The 16393-nt window shown below is 39.0% G+C and overlaps 1 protein-coding gene across 1 annotated transcript in view; it reads left to right on the top strand.

Moving 5' to 3' along the window:
• Window positions 1–3139: 3139 nt before the first annotated feature.
• The window catches only part of LOC128686396 (putative gamma-glutamylcyclotransferase CG2811), a 105017-nt gene continuing 91763 nt past the window's right edge, over window positions 3140–16393 (top strand). Inside the window, exon 1 of the mRNA XM_053773297.2 lies at window positions 3140–3286. The gene's annotated coding sequence lies outside the window, so the exon portion shown is untranslated. The remainder of the gene's footprint in view (window positions 3287–16393) is intronic.

The raw sequence follows: 16393 nt of genomic DNA, 5'->3' as shown, positions 1-16393 counted from the left end.
TATGTTTAATTCTGGCCAGTATTTTCATAAATTTAGACAGTGAGGTTTTCTGAGTATGATACACCTTAATCTCCAGTCAAATTGGTGAGTGATATTAAGATATTCTCTTTCTGTTATATAAATGTGTATATATATATATATATATATATATATATATATATATATATATATATATATATATATATATATATATATATATATATATATATATATATAATCATTTATTAATTTTAATATACAGTCCACAAATTTATATATTTACCAGCATTCCCGGTGTATGTACATTTCATTTATAATTAATAGGTCCAGAGCAACTTATGGATATGACAGTGGTAGGTATTGAAGGGGAACATTTTTTGCGACCTAGGTGTCCCAAATTCCTACTTGTCTAACTGATAAATAATAATTATATTTGTTCATTTACTGTTATGTACATAATGATACATTCAGATAAATGTAATTTTCCACAAGAATCATCACGGGCTTGGCATCCTAGTATGGAAGGTTCTCATTATCCAAGAAGATCAAGCGACAGTGCGGAGACTTAAATACTGTGGGAAGGAGAGGTGCATAGTAGTAGTAGTGAGAATGTAGCCACTGAGAGGTCACGTCACTCTCAGATCCAACAATTCTACGACTTAAAGGGTGATGGACTGATTACATCGTCTTCACATCTCTACTGTTCCTGCCTACTTTCTGTATTCGACTGAAGAAGCCTACTGCGTAGGCGAAACGTTTCGGAATAAAGTTGCCTATGTGTCTTACCTACCAACCTGTTGGTATTGTATACCATTCTGATATTCACCTTGTCAGACACTGCAACACAATGGCATCTTGGTACAGAAAACACCTTGGACAACTTTTTCAAGTGAGAATTGTTGGATCTGAGAGGGACGTGACCTCTAGTGGCTACATTCTCACTACTACTACTCTACACCTCTCCTTCCGACAGTATTTAAGTCTCCGCACTGTCGCTTGATCTTCAGATAGTTCCTGACTATGGAGCTGAACTTCTCCAGGCTGAGAGACTGACAACCTGAAATTCTACGACTTCAAGGGTGATGGACTGATTACATCGTCTTTACATCTCTACTGTTCCTGCCTACTTTCTGTATTCGACTGAAGAAGCCTACTGTGTAGGCGAAACGTTTCGGAATAAAGTTGCCTAGCTGTTGCCTATGTGTCTTACCTACCAAATACCGAATTACAGGAAATATCTACCTGGATGATGATTAACAAACTTAATCTCAATATTGACATAACCTACTTAGGACAGTTTGGAAACAACCACAGATGTCCCTCTTAACATAATGATAAACGGATCACCTATCACAAAGCTCACAGAGGGAAAATTCTTAGGAATCCACCTTGATAATAGACTCAAATTTCAAACACATATACAACACATTTCCAAGAAAATTTCCAAGACCGTAGGCATACTATTGGAGATACGGTACTATGTTCCACAGTCAGCCCTCCTGGCCCTATATCACTCACTCGTTTACCCCTATCTCGCCTATCGAATTTGTGCATGGGGCTCAACAACAATAAACCATCTCAGACCATTAATTACCCAACAAAAGGCTGCAGTCAGAATGATAACAAATTCTCACTACAGGCAGCACACTCCACCAATATTCAAAACTCTAAACTTACTCACCGTACAAAACATCCATACTTATTATTGCACCTACTAAATACATAAAACACTTAACTCGGATATAAACCCTCCCCTCAAACTTCTTACCAACCTCAACAGAACACATGACCACAACACAAGGCACAGATCACTCTTTGATGTTCCTCGTGTCCATCTCGCACTGTAAAAACTCAATGCATTTAAAAGGTCCAAAAATCTGGAATTCATTACCTGTGAATATAAAAGAAACACTGCCTGTTTATCAATTCAAGACTCTTCTTAAAAACCACTTATTCACCCACAACTAAATAAATACTGATTAACTGTATCTCATAAATGTATAACCTGTGACCCTTTCAAACTATTTTTTTTTTTTTTTGTAATTTTACATTACCTAATAGAATACTCCATTCTCTTGAATGCTCAGTAACTCATCAAAGATGCTACAAATTTGTACAACTATAAAGCCTCTTATTTGAAATACTCATTTGTACTTCATGTTGTAATTTGTTTACTGTATTTTTACCACTTAATATATCATTGCTTAATTAATCTTAAGTTAATTTTAAGCCTGCCTATAATGCTCTGCATACAAGGGGCTTTTGACATGTACACTCAACCACTGTATTTCTTTTGTACAACTATGTATCATATCCAAATAATAATAAATAAATAATCATACTGCAAGGCAATTGTTTAGGGGGGGGGGTAACATACTTCAGATTCTTCTAGGCCCCAATAGAGCCTGTTGTAGACTCTGGTTGGTGTCTGACTCAGCCGGGAATCGCCGCGAGTTTAAGGCAAGGAGGTTCACTTGACCTAATTGGGAACCTGTTCCCGTTTCTCTTTGCAGAGAAGACTTTGTTCCCTTCACAATTCCTTTCCAGATTGGGTCAACATATTTCTTTTCGCGATTACTGAACTCGAGTGAGTGTGTGGTCGTCCCGCTCTGCTGTGGCTTGGCGAGATGGGCCCCTCAAGGAAGGTTCCTTGATGTTGGTGAGGGGCTCTTGATTTAGGGAATTGGATCTGTGCTCCAGTTCCCCGAATTAAGCCTGAATGCCTTCCACATCCCCCCCCCCCAGGCGCTGTATAATCCTCCGGGTTTAGCGCTTCCCCCTTGATTATAATAATAATAATTGGCGAGATGGGTTCACCTGGATTACTGGGAAATTTCTAGTTTCTGTTTCTGTTTACAAAGGGACTCCTTATCCCTTTTTTTCATGGCTCATCTTTGGATAATATCTCTTCTCCTACAAGACTATATATGAAACCACTAAATTTGTCATTACCTTAATCTTAAGTTAGTCTTAAGGTTTCCCGAAATACTCTGCATATTAATATAATATAATATAATACAATAAAGGGGTTTTCTGCATGCACACCTAAATGTCATTCACCTCTGTACAAACATTGTATCATGCTGAAATAAAGTATCTTAACTTATCTTAGTTTATCTTACCTCATCTGGAAGTAGGGTTCGATACAGCGGAAGCTGTTTATTCCCCTTAAAGCCCCAACAAGATCTCTCATCATCGTGTTGGAGAAAGGTGTTAACAGTCGCTAATCACCCACCAACAAAGAAAGAAAGGTCGCATGTCACACACCTGCTGTTGCAAGGTGGAAGGTGTGGTCACCACGCTACTGGTACGTCCACATCATTTGGCTTGCGTTTTGTTTTTTTTTTTTTTAGGTTGAAAGTACGTATTTAAATATTTTCTACATTACCAACCTTGGCTCGGTTGGCAGAGCTTTCGCTTCACACACTGGGTGTCCGTGGTTCGATCCCCAGCATGAGTGAAACGTTGGGCATGCTTCCTTACACCTGCTTTCCCTGTTCACCTAGCAAGCAAGTAGGTACCTGGATGTTAGTCGGCTGGTTTGGGGTAGCCTGGTGGCTAAAGCTCCCGCTTCACACACGGAGGGCCCGGGTTCGATTCCCGGCGGGTGGAAACATTTTGACACGTTTCCTTACACCTGTTGTCCTGTTCATCTAGCAGCAAATAGTTACCTGGGTGTTAGTCGACTGGTGTGGGTTGCATCCTGGGGGACAAGATTAGGGACCCCAATGGAAATAAGTTAGACAGTCCTCGATGACGCACTGACTTTCTTGGGTTATCCGGGGTTAAAAATTCGAACGAAATTTTATCTTATCTTAAGATTGAGGACCCCAGTGGAAACAAGACAGACAAACCCTCCGGGGTTAAAAATCAACAAAGCTTAGTAAACATGATTAATATAGGCCATAGATGGGCAGGTCACAAGACACATCCAGCTAGGTACAAGTTGTAGCTCGAAGATTATAATTTTAATAGCCACCCTGAAAGCCAACATGTAGGCAAATATATGAACTTTAATAACAAATGTAGAAGAAAACACTGGGATGGTTATATGAATGAAAAAAGGAGAAAGTATTTCTTTAAACAATGTGTACCCTGGTATTATACAACAATGGAAAAGTTATACAACTGTGCAGAAAATATCAAGAACTAGAAAACATTTTCCAGTAGAAAATTTTAAAAGGGATTTATGGTTCATACTTTAAAAAAATTAATATCTGAGAAATCAATTTGTTAAGGGTAACTTGTGCCAAAAATAACATTCATAAACCTGTGTTTTTCAGAACATTTTTTTTTTATTTTCACTTATTAATCCAAAGAATTAATAGCTCAGGATAAAACCCAGCGATGCCAATCAGTGTGGCTTATTTTCATTGGGGTTCTTTTCATTCACATCCCCAGGATGTGACTACAACAGTTGTCAAACAACCAGGTACCTACTTACTGCTGGGTGAACAAGGGCAACAATTGTAAGGAAACTTGCCCAGGTATGAACATTAAAATGGTATAAAATACCGACAGATTGTTAGGTAAGACACATATGCAACAGTTAGGTATCTTTATTTTGAAACGTTTCGCCTACACAGTAGGCTTCTTCAGTCGAGTACAGAAAAGTTGATAGAAGCAGAAGATACTTGAAGACGATGTAATCAGTCCATCACCCTTAAAGTTTTGAGGTGGTCAGTCCCTCAGTCTGGAGAAGAGCATTGTTCCGTTGTCTGAAACAATATGAAGTTGAAGTGACAGAATCGGGCCTTATATAGTGCCAGGAGGTGAGACGTAGGTTGATTTGGGAGGGCAGGTCCTTCTCAAACCCAGCCGTTCTCACTAGTAGAGGTTGTCGAAGTAGATGGTCTGTACCAAGATACCCTTGTGTTGCAGTGTCTGACAGAATGAACATTAAAATGGTATAAAATACCGACAGATTGTTAGGTAAGACACATATGCAACAGTTAGGTATCTTTATTTTGAAACGTTTCAAAATAAAGATACCTAACTGTTGCATATGTGTCTTACCTAAAAATCTGTCGGTATTTTATACCATTTTAATGTTCATTCTGTCAGACACTGCAACACAAGGGTATCTTGGTACAGACCATCTACTTCGACAACCTCTACTAGTGAGAACGGCTGGGTTTGAGAAGGACCTGCCCTCCCAAATCAACCTACGTCTCACCTCCTGGCACTATATAAGGCCCGATTCTGTCACTTCAACTTCATATTGTTTCAGACAACGGAACAATGCTCTTCTCCAGACTGAGGGACTGACCACCTCAAAACTTTAAGGGTGATGGACTGATTACATCGTCTTCAAGTATCTTCTGCTTCTATCAACTTTTCTGTACTCGACTGAAGAAGCCTACTGTGTAGGCGAAACGTTTCAAAATAAAGATACCTAACTGTTGCATATGTGTCTTACCTAACAATCTGTCGGTATTTTATACCATTTTAATGTTCATTCTGTCAGACACTGCAACACAAGGGTATCTTGGTACAGACCATCTACTTCGACAACCTCTACTAGTGAGAACGGCTGGGTTTGAGAAGGACCTGCCCTCCCAAATCAACCTACGTCTCACCTCCTGGCACTATATAAGGCCCGATTCTGTCACTTCAACTTCATATTGTTTCAGACAACGGAACAATGCTCTTCTCCAGACTGAGGGACTGACCACCTCAAAACTTTAAGGGTGATGGACTGATTACATCGTCTTCAAGTATCTTCTGCTTCTATCAACTTTTCTGTACTCGACTGAAGAAGCCTACTGTGTAGGCGGAACGTTTCAAAATAAAGATACCTAACTGTTGCATATGTGTCTTACCTAACAATCTGTCGGTATTTTATACCATTTTAATGTTCATTCTGTCAGACACTGCAACACAAGGGTATCTTGGTACAGACCATCTACTTCGACAACCTCTACTAGTGAGAACGGCTGGGTTTGAGAAGGACCTGCCCTCCCAAATCAACCTACGTCTCACCTCCTGGCACTATATAAGGCCCGATTCTGTCACTTCAACTTCATATTGTTTCAGACAACGGAACAATGCTCTTCTCCAGACTGAGGGACTGACCACCTCAAAACTTTAAGGGTGATGGACTGATTACATCGTCTTCAAGTATCTTCTGCTTCTATCAACTTTTCTGTACTCGACTGAAGAAGCCTACTGTGTAGGCGAAACGTTTCAAAATAAAGATACCTAACTGTTGCATATGTGTCTTACCTAACAATCTGTCGGTATTTTATACCATTTTAATGTTCATTCTGTCAGACACTGCAACACAAGGGTATCTTGGTACAGACCATCTACTTCGACAACCTCTACTAGTGAGAACGGCTGGGTTTGAGAAGGACCTGCCCTCCCAAATCAACCTACGTCTCACCTCCTGGCACTATATAAGGCCCGATTCTGTCACTTCAACTTCATATTGTTTCAGACAACGGAACAATGCTCTTCTCCAGACTGAGGGACTGACCACCTCAAAACTTTAAGGGTGATGGACTGATTACATCGTCTTCAAGTATCTTCTGCTTCTATCAACTTTTCTGTACTCGACTGAAGAAGCCTACTGTGTAGGCGAAACGTTTCAAAATAAAGATACCTAACTGTTGCATATGTGTCTTACCTAACAATCTGTCGGTATTTTATACCATTTTAATGTTCATTCTGTCAGACACTGCAACACAAGGGTATCTTGGTACAGACCATCTACTTCGACAACCTCTACTAGTGAGAACGGCTGGGTTTGAGAAGGACCTGCCCTCCCAAATCAACCTACGTCTCACCTCCTGGCACTATATAAGGCCCGATTCTGTCACTTCAACTTCATATTGTTTCAGACAACGGAACAATGCTCTTCTCCAGACTGAGGGACTGACCACCTCAAAACTTTAAGGGTGATGGACTGATTACATCGTCTTCAAGTATCTTCTGCTTCTATCAACTTTTCTGTACTCGACTGAAGAAGCCTACTGTGTAGGCGAAACGTTTCAAAATAAAGATACCTAACTGTTGCATATGTGTCTTGCCCAGGTATACCTGGAGGGTGTGTATGAACCATATCCTGGTTGGTCAGTTACTTACTTAAGGTGCCTGTCCAGCTTCCACTTGAAGACAGCTAGGGGTCTATTGGTAATCTTCCGTATATATGCCAGGAGGCAGTTGAATAGTCCTGGGCCCTTGACATTAATTTGTTATCTCTTATTGTTATGTGTATATATATATTATGCAATTTCTTTTTACATGGTTAGGGCACATTGATAATTGTAGTACTAAAAAACCACACTGTGTAGGTTTAATGTAGGCTAACTTAATAGTCAATGTGACTTATATTCTAATGGGGTCCCTGTCACCTTACCTGGAGAGAGTTCCGGGGGTCAACGCCCCCACGGCCTGGTCTGTGAGCAGGCCTCCTGGTGGATCAGAGCCTGATCAACCAGGCTGTTACTGCCGGCTGCACGCAATCCAACATACGAGCCACAGCCCGGCTGGTCAGGTACCGACTTTAGGTGCTTGTCCAGTGCCTGCTTGAAGACAGCCAGGGGTCTATAGGTAATCCCCCTTATGTATGCTGGGAGGCAGTTGAACAGTTTAGGTCCCCTGACACGTATTGTATTGTCTCTTAACGTGCTAGTGACACCCCTGCTTTTCATTGGGGGATGTTGCATCATCTGCCGAGTCTTTTGCTTTCGTAGTGAGTGATTTTCGTGTGCAAGTTTGGTACTAGTCCCTCTAGGATTTTCCAAGTGTATATAATCATGTATCTCTCCCACCTGTGTTCCAGGGAGTACAGGTTCAGGAACTTCATGCACTCCCAGTAATTGAGGTGTTTTATCTCTGTTATGCGTGCCGTGAAGGTTCTCTGTACATTTTCTAGGTCAGCAATTTCACCTGCCTTGAAAGGTGCTGTTAGTGTGCAGCAATATTCCAGCCTAGATAGAACAAGCGACATGAAGAGTGTCATCATGGGCTTGGCATCCCTAGTTTTGAAGGTTCTCATTATCCATCCTGTCATTTTTCTAGCAGATGCGATTGATACAATGTTATGGTCCTTGAAGGTGAGATCCTCTGAGATGATCACTCCCATGATGTTGGTTTTCGCCTAACAAAACAGCCAAGAATTTGGTCGACAGGAATAATAATAATACTGTACATACATAATAATATGGAACAACACAATAATAATTTTAATAATAGATGGCTTGAAAAGGCTGTCACTAGATGACAGTGTTTACCACAACAAAGAGGGAGCAGTTGTGGCCGCCTCCACCTGTTACATAATATTTTTTATTCATTCTAGAGTATATATCAGGTCTCTGTTATTTATATTGTTTATTATGTCATATTAGATGAATAAGCCATAGAGTTGATATTAGGGAAATTATTGAAGTACAGAATTCCAGTGGAATGGATTAATTGCATTTCAATTAATTTAAATGAGGAAAATTGACTCTGCAAACGAACAAATCCATTTGCGAGCAAGGTCACGGAACGGATTAAACTCGCAAGTAGAGGCTTCACTGTGTATATATATATACGTATATATATATATATATATATATATATATTATATATATATATATATATATATATATATATAATATATATATATATAATATATATATATATATATATATATATATATATATATATACACGTATATATATATATACACGTATATATATATATACACGTATATATATATATATACATATATATACGTATATATATATATATATATATATACGTATATATACGTATATATATATATATATATATATATATATATATATATATATATATATATATATATATATACATATATATATATGCAAAACAACCACTCTGAAAGAATAGAGAAATTCCAAGCGCTTTCGTGACTACTCACATTATCAAGGAACTATGAAAGTGAAGCATCCAAGGAAGCTATATAAGGGGTCGGCCAGCACCTCACTATCAGATCCCACAACGGTTAAACACGTGACGCGCGGCGAGCCAACTTGGACAGGTCCTTTGCAAAACTCACTCCCAAGCTATTTATTTGTCCAGTGTATTATTAAATTCTACCCAAATTCTATTAATTATAAATGGATCTAATTTATATAAACCAAAGGAAATATTCATATTATTGTCAAAACTGCTTTTTATGAAACAAGATTCAATTATATTCCTATCGACCATGGACTTGCTTGATACTACTTTCTCAACTTTTTGAAAATCAATTGGATGGTTAAAATCTCTTACATGAATAAATAGAGCATTGGAATCTTGTCCAGTTCTAATGCTATATTTATGTTGTTTTAATCTTAGTTCGAGATTTTTACCAGTTTGACCGTAATAAACTTTATCGCAAATTTTACAAGGAATCTTATAGACACATCCATCAGCATTTTGGGGGGAATTCTTAATCAAAAGTTTTTTTACTGTATCAAGATTTTTGAATACAACTTTAATATTAAAAGTCTTAAGAAGAGAAGGCATATCAACCAAGTTTTCATGGTAAGGGAGAACCAACATATTTTTAGTTGAATAAGGCTGGTTGCCCTTTTTTGGCTTATAAAAAGTGTTCCTAGCAACTTTAAAAGATTTATCAATTACATTTCTTGGGTATTTTAAATCATTACCTATTTCATAAATTTTGGATATTTCCTCATCTATGAACTCAGGACTACAAATTCGTAAAGCTCTCAAAAACATTGATGAGAAAACAGACAGTTTGACTCTATCTTGATGCGAGGAATAATAGTGGACATAGGAACAGTTATTTGTAGGTTTTCTGTAAATTTTAAATTTGAATTCATTATTACCCTTAATAATTAAAACATCTAGAAAAGGCAATGAGTTATTTTCTTCATATATATATATATATGTATATATGTATATATATATACAGTGGTCCCTCATTTATCGCCATTAATCCGTTCCTGGAAGTGCGACAATCATCAAAATAGACAATTTTCGAATCAATTTTCCCCATGAGAAATAATGTAAATACAATTAATCTGTTCCTGACACCCAGAAGTATTAAAACAAAATTTTTTTTTACATGAAATATAGATGTAGTACATAAACAATACAATGGGACATGATGAATGAAACATTAACAGAATAACACTTACCTTTATTGGCGATTCTTCTTAGTGTATGGAAGACTGGAGAAGGAGAGAGATTGGATTAGTTACTGTTTGGAAGGGGAATCCTCTTCCATCAACACCTCAGGTACCAAGTGCTTTTCTGGGGTTACTTCTCTTCTCTGCTTCTTAATGCCACTAGGACCAGCTTGAGAGTCACTGGAGTCCTGTCTCACAAAAAAAGTGTCCAGAGAGCTCTGTTTCTGGCATCTCTTTAAAACTTCCCTAAAATGGGCCAATTCTCTGTCACTGTACAAGTTGCCAATATGGCTTGCAACATCCTTCTCAAGGTGATGTTTCTCCATAAATCTTTCCATCCTACCCCACATTTCACCATGCCATATCACACTGTGTCTGCCACTACGCTTCTTAAATCTCTCAAACCAACCTTTGCTGGCCTTAAATTCACAATTATCAGTACTCGTTGCAGGCAATTTCTTTACCAGATCATCATGCAACTGCCTAGCCTTTTCACAAATAATCGACATCATAAGACTATCTCCTGCTAATTGTTTCTCATCTATCCACACCAATAACTTCTCAACATCTTCAAGTACTGGTGATCTCATTTTTGTCAGCATATTTACCCTCTTTGCAACAACAGCTTCCTTGATTTCCCTTTTCTTGGCCATGATGGAAGATATGGTTGTACGGGATTTGTTATGCATCCTGGCCAGTTGGGCCACACGTACGCCACTTTCATATTGTTCAATGATGTTTTTCTTAAATTCAGTCGTATTTCTCACCTTCTTTACCAAAGGCTTGGCACTACGAGCTTTCTATGGAGCCATGGTAGCTTATTTAGCACTTGCAAGCACTAGAATGAAATATTATGAAATGTTTCATATGAACAAGTGAGGGGACCGTTGCTCACTGGTAAACAATGGCACACTGGCTGGGAAGGGAGGGTGAGGCGGCTCAGAGCGTGAGTACGCGTTCGGGATGAAGGACGATTAACGAGTCAACCGACCATTTGCGAGCCAATGTTTGGACGAAAATAATGCGACGATTTCCAGAAAGGACGACTATCAAGCTGGACGATTATTGAGGGACCATTGTATATACATATGTCGTACCGAATATGTAAAACTGGTCATTTAGCAAGAACTCATTTAAAATTAAGTCCTTTCTGATATTTTCTCTTATATGTTTAAAGATATATATTTTTCATCAATGTCAATGTAAAAATTTTTAATTTTGCACCAAAAGAATCTTAAAAAACTTACCTAACCTTATTATAACAAGAACAATTTATTTTAACCTATCCCAACTAAATATAATTTAGATTTGTTTACAATAATTTAATACTAAACAAACACAGTGAAATATATTTTTTTCGTTAGGATCAGAATGATTTTGGCGAAATTATTGCATACACAAATTTTCACTTGTCCTATATGGCAAGATGAACGTTGCTAGTTAAGCCAAGATCGCAAGTTCTGCCTATTCGGCACGACATATATATATATATATATATATATATATATATATATACAGTGGACCCCCGCATAGCGAACGCCTTGCATAGCGAACAATCCGCATAGCGAACGCTTTGTTCGCTAAAATTTTGCCCCGCATAGTGGACAAAAACCCGCTCAGCGACCTTCGTCCGAGACGCGTCCAATGTGCGCCCTCAGCCAGCCTCACATGTGCCGCCCGTCCCATTGTTTACCAGCCAGCCTCCGCGGTAACATTCAAGCATACACTCGGAATATTTCGTATTATTACAGTGTTTTCGGTGCTGTTTGTGGAAAATAAGTGACCATGGGCCCCAAGAAAGCTTCTAGTGCCAACCCTACACCTCAAAGGGTAAGAATACCCATTGAAATGAAGAAAGAGATCATTGATAAGTATGAAAGTGGAGTACGTATCACCGACCTGGTCAGGTTGTACAAGAAACCAAAATCAACCATCGCTTCTATTGTGGGCAAGAAAACGGCAATCAAGGAAGCTGTTGTTGCCAAAGGTTTAACTGTGTTTTCGAAACAAAGATCGCAAGTGATGGAAGATGTTGAGAGACTCTTATTGGTGTGGATAAATGAAAAACAGCTAGCAGGAGATAGCGTCTCTCAAGCGATCATATGTGAAAAGGCTAGGAAGTTGCATGACGATTTAATTAAAAAAATGCCTGCAACTAGTGATGATGTGAGTGAATTTAAGGCCAGCAAAGGTTGGTTTGAGAGATTTAAGAAGCGTAGTGGCATCCATAGTGTGATACGGCATGGTGAGGCTGCCAGTTCGGACCACAAAGCGGCTGAAAAATATGTGCATGAATTCAAGGAGTACATAGAAACTGAAGGACTGGAACCTGAACAAGTGTTTAATTGTGATGAAACAGGCCTGTTCTGGAAGAAAATGCCAAGCAGGACCTACATTACTGAGGAGGAAAAGGCACTCCCAGGACATAAGCCTATGAAAGACAGGCTTACTCTTCTCATGTGTGCCAATGCTAGTGGTGATTGCAAAGTGAAGCCTTTATTAGTGTATCACTCTGAAACTCCCAGAGCGTTCAGGCAAAAGAATGTCCTCAAGGATAATTTGTGTGTGCTGTGGAAGGCAAACAGTAAGGCATGGGTCACTAGGGAATTTTTCTATAACTGGTTACACCATGCATTTGCCCCCAATGTGAAAGATTACCTAACTGAAAAGAAATTAGACCTTAAGTGCCTCCTGGTGTTAGACAATGCCCCTGGTCATCCTACAGACGTGGCAGAGTGACTTTATGGGGACATGAGCTTCATTAAGGTGAAGTTTTTACCTCCTAATACCACTCCTCTCCTGCAGCCCATGGACCAGCAGGTCATTTCCAACTTCAAGAAACTGTACACAAAAGCTCTGTTTCAAAAGTGCTTTGAAGTGACCACAGACACTCGATTGACTCTAAAAGAGTTTTGGAAGGATCACTTTAATATCCTCAATTGTGTAAACCTTATAGGTAAGGCTTGGGAGGGAGTGACTAAGAGAACCTTGAACTCTGCTTGGAAGAAACTGTGGCCAGAATGTGTAGACAAAAGGGATTTTGAAGGGTTTGAGGCTAACCCTGAGAGGAGTAGTATACCAGTTGAGGAATCAATTGTGGAATTGGGGAAGTCCTTGGGGTTGGAGGTTAGTGGGGAGGATGTGGAAGAGTTGGTGGAGGAGGACAATGAAGAACTAACCACTGATGAGCTGATAGATCAACTTCAAGAGCAAGAGGCCAGACCTGGGGAAACTGGTTCAAAGGAGGGGAGAGAGAAATTGAAGGAATTGCCTACTTCAAAGATTAAGGAAATGTGTGCAAAATGGCTTGAAGTGCAAACCTTTTTTGATGAAAATCACCCTCACACAGCTATTGCAAGCCGTGCTGGTGACTGTTACAATGACACTGTTGTGAACCACTTTAGACAAATCATAAAGGAACGAGAGGTACAGGCCACTATGGACAGATATGTTGTGCGAAAGAAGTCCAGTGACTCTGAAGCTGGTCCTAGTGGCATTAAAAGAAGAAGGGAAGTAACCCCAGAAAAGGACTTGCTACCTCAAGTCCTAATGGAAGGGGATTCCCCTTCTAAACACTAACACTCTCTCTCCCCTCCTCCCATCCCATCAATCATCACCAGATCTTCAATAAAAGTAAGTGTCATGTAATTGTGCATGCCTTTTTCAGTTTGTGTGTACTAAAATTAACATTTTTTTGTGGTAAAAAAAAATTTTTTTCATACTTTTGGGTGCCTTGCACGGATTAATTTTATTTCCATTATTTCTTATGGGGAAAATTAATTCGCATAGCGAACATTTCGCATAACGACCAGCCCTCTTGCACGGATTAAGTTCGCTATGCGGGGGTCCACTGTATATATATATATATATATATAATATATATATATATATATAAATATAATATATATATATATATAATATATATAATATATATATATATATTATAGGTAGTAGGTTGGTAGACAGCAACCACCCAGGGAAGTACTACCGTCCTGCCAGATGACTGTGAAACAAAAACCTGTAACTGTTTTGCATGATGGTAGGATTGCTGGTTTCTTTTTCTGTCTCATAAACACGCTAAGATAACAGGGATATCTTGCTACTCCTACTTACACTTTGGTCACACTTCACAGACACGCACATGCATATATATATATACATACATCTAGGTTTTTCTCCTTTTTCTAAATAGCTCTTGTTCTTTTTTATTTCTTCTATTGTCCATGGGGAAGTGGAAAAGAATCTTTCCTCCGTAAGCCATGCGTGTCGTATGAGGCGACTAAAATGCCGGGAGCAATGGGCTAGTAACCCCTTCTCCTGTATACAATTACTAAAAAAGAGAAGAAGAAAAACTTTATAAAACTGGGTTGCTTAAATGTGCGTGGATGTAGTGCGGATGACAAGAAACAGATGATTGCTGATGTTATGAATGAAAAGAAGTTGGATGTCCTGGCCCTAAGCGAAACAAAGCTGAAGGGGGTAGGAGAGTTTCAGTGGGGGGAAATAAATGGGATTAAATCTGGAGTATCTGAGAGAGTTAGAGCAAAGGAAGGGGTAGCAGTAATGTTAAATGATCAGTTATGGAAGGAGAAAAGAGAATATGAATGTGTAAATTCAAGAATTATGTGGATTAAAGTAAAGGTTGGATGCGAGAAGTGGGTCATAATAAGCGTGTATGCACCTGGAGAAGAGAGGAATGCAGAGGAGAGAGAGAGATTTTGGGAGATGTTAAGTGAATGTATAGGAGCCTTTGAACCAAGTGAGAGAGTAATTGTGGTAGGGGACTTGAATGCTAAAGTAGGAGAAACTTTTAGAGAGGGTGTGGTAGGTAAGTTTGGGGTGCCAGGTGTAAATGATAATGGGAGCCCTTTGATTGAACTTTGTATAGAAAGGGGTTTAGTTATAGGTAATACATATTTTAAGAAAAAGAGGATAAATAAGTATACACGATATGATGTAGGGCGAAATGACAGTAGTTTGTTGGATTATGTATTGGTAGATAAAAGACTGTTGAGTAGACTTCAGGATGTACATGTTTATAGAGGGGCCACAGATATATCAGATCACTTTCTAGTTGTAGCTACACTGAGAGTAAAAGGTAGATGGGATACAAGGAGAATAGAAGCATCAGGGAAGAGAGAGGTGAAGGTTTATAAACTAAAAGAGGAGGCAGTTAGGGTAAGATATAAACAGCTATTGGAGGATAGATGGGCTAATGAGAGCATAGGCAATGGGGTCGAAGAGGTATGGGGTAGGTTTAAAAATGTAGTGTTAGAGTGTTCAGCAGAAGTTTGTGGTTACAGGAAAGTGGGTGCAGGAGGGAAGAGGAGCGATTGGTGGAATGATGATGTAAAGAGAGTAGTAAGGGAGAAAAAGTTAGCATATGAGAAGTTTTTACAAAGTAGAAGTGATGCAAGGAGGGAAGAGTATATGGAGAAAAAGAGAGAGGTTAAGAGAGTGGTGAAGCAATGTAAAAAGAGAGCAAATGAGAGAGTGGGTGAGATGTTATCAACAAATTTTGTTGAAAATAAGAAAAAGTTTTGGAGTGAGATTAACAAGTTAAGAAAGCCTAGAGAACAAATGGATTTGTCAGTTAAAAATAGGAGAGGAGAGTTATTAAATGGAGAGTTAGAGGTATTGGGAAGATGGAAGGAATATTTTGAGGAATTGTTAAATGTTGATGAAGATAGGGAAGCTGTGATTTCGTGTATAGGGCAAGGAGGAATAACATCTTGTAGGAGTGAGGAAGAGCCAGTTGTGAGTGTGGGGGAAGTTCGTGAGGCAGTAGGTAAAATGAAAGGGGGTAAGGCAGCCGGGATTGATGGGATAAAGATAGAAATGTTAAAAGCAGGTGGGGATATAGTTTTGGAGTGGTTGGTGCAATTATTTAATAAATGTATGGAAGAGGGTAAGGTACCTAGGGATTGGCAGAGAGCATGCATAGTTCCTTTGTATAAAGGCAAAGGGGATAAAAGAGAGTGCAAAAATTATAGGGGGATAAGTCTGTTGAGTGTACCTGGTAAAGTGTATGGTAGAGTTATAATTGAAAGAATTAAGAGTAAGACGGAGAATAGGATAGCAGATGAACAAGGAGGCTTTAGGAAAGGTAGGGGGTGTGTGGACCAGGTGTTTACAGTGAAACATATAAGTGAACAGTATTTAGATAAGGCTAAAGAGGTCTTTGTGGCATTTATGGATTTGGAAAAGGCGTATGACAGGGTGGATAGGGGGGCAATGTGGCAGATGTTGCAAGTGTATGGTGTAGGAGGTAGGTTACTGAAAGCAGTGAAGAGTTTTTACGA

The sequence above is a fragment of the Cherax quadricarinatus genome, chromosome 17 (assembly GCF_038502225.1).
Source record: "Cherax quadricarinatus isolate ZL_2023a chromosome 17, ASM3850222v1, whole genome shotgun sequence".
Classification (NCBI taxonomy): Eukaryota; Metazoa; Arthropoda; class Malacostraca; order Decapoda; family Parastacidae; genus Cherax; species Cherax quadricarinatus.
This window is presented reverse-complemented; position numbering and strand designations above follow the sequence as displayed.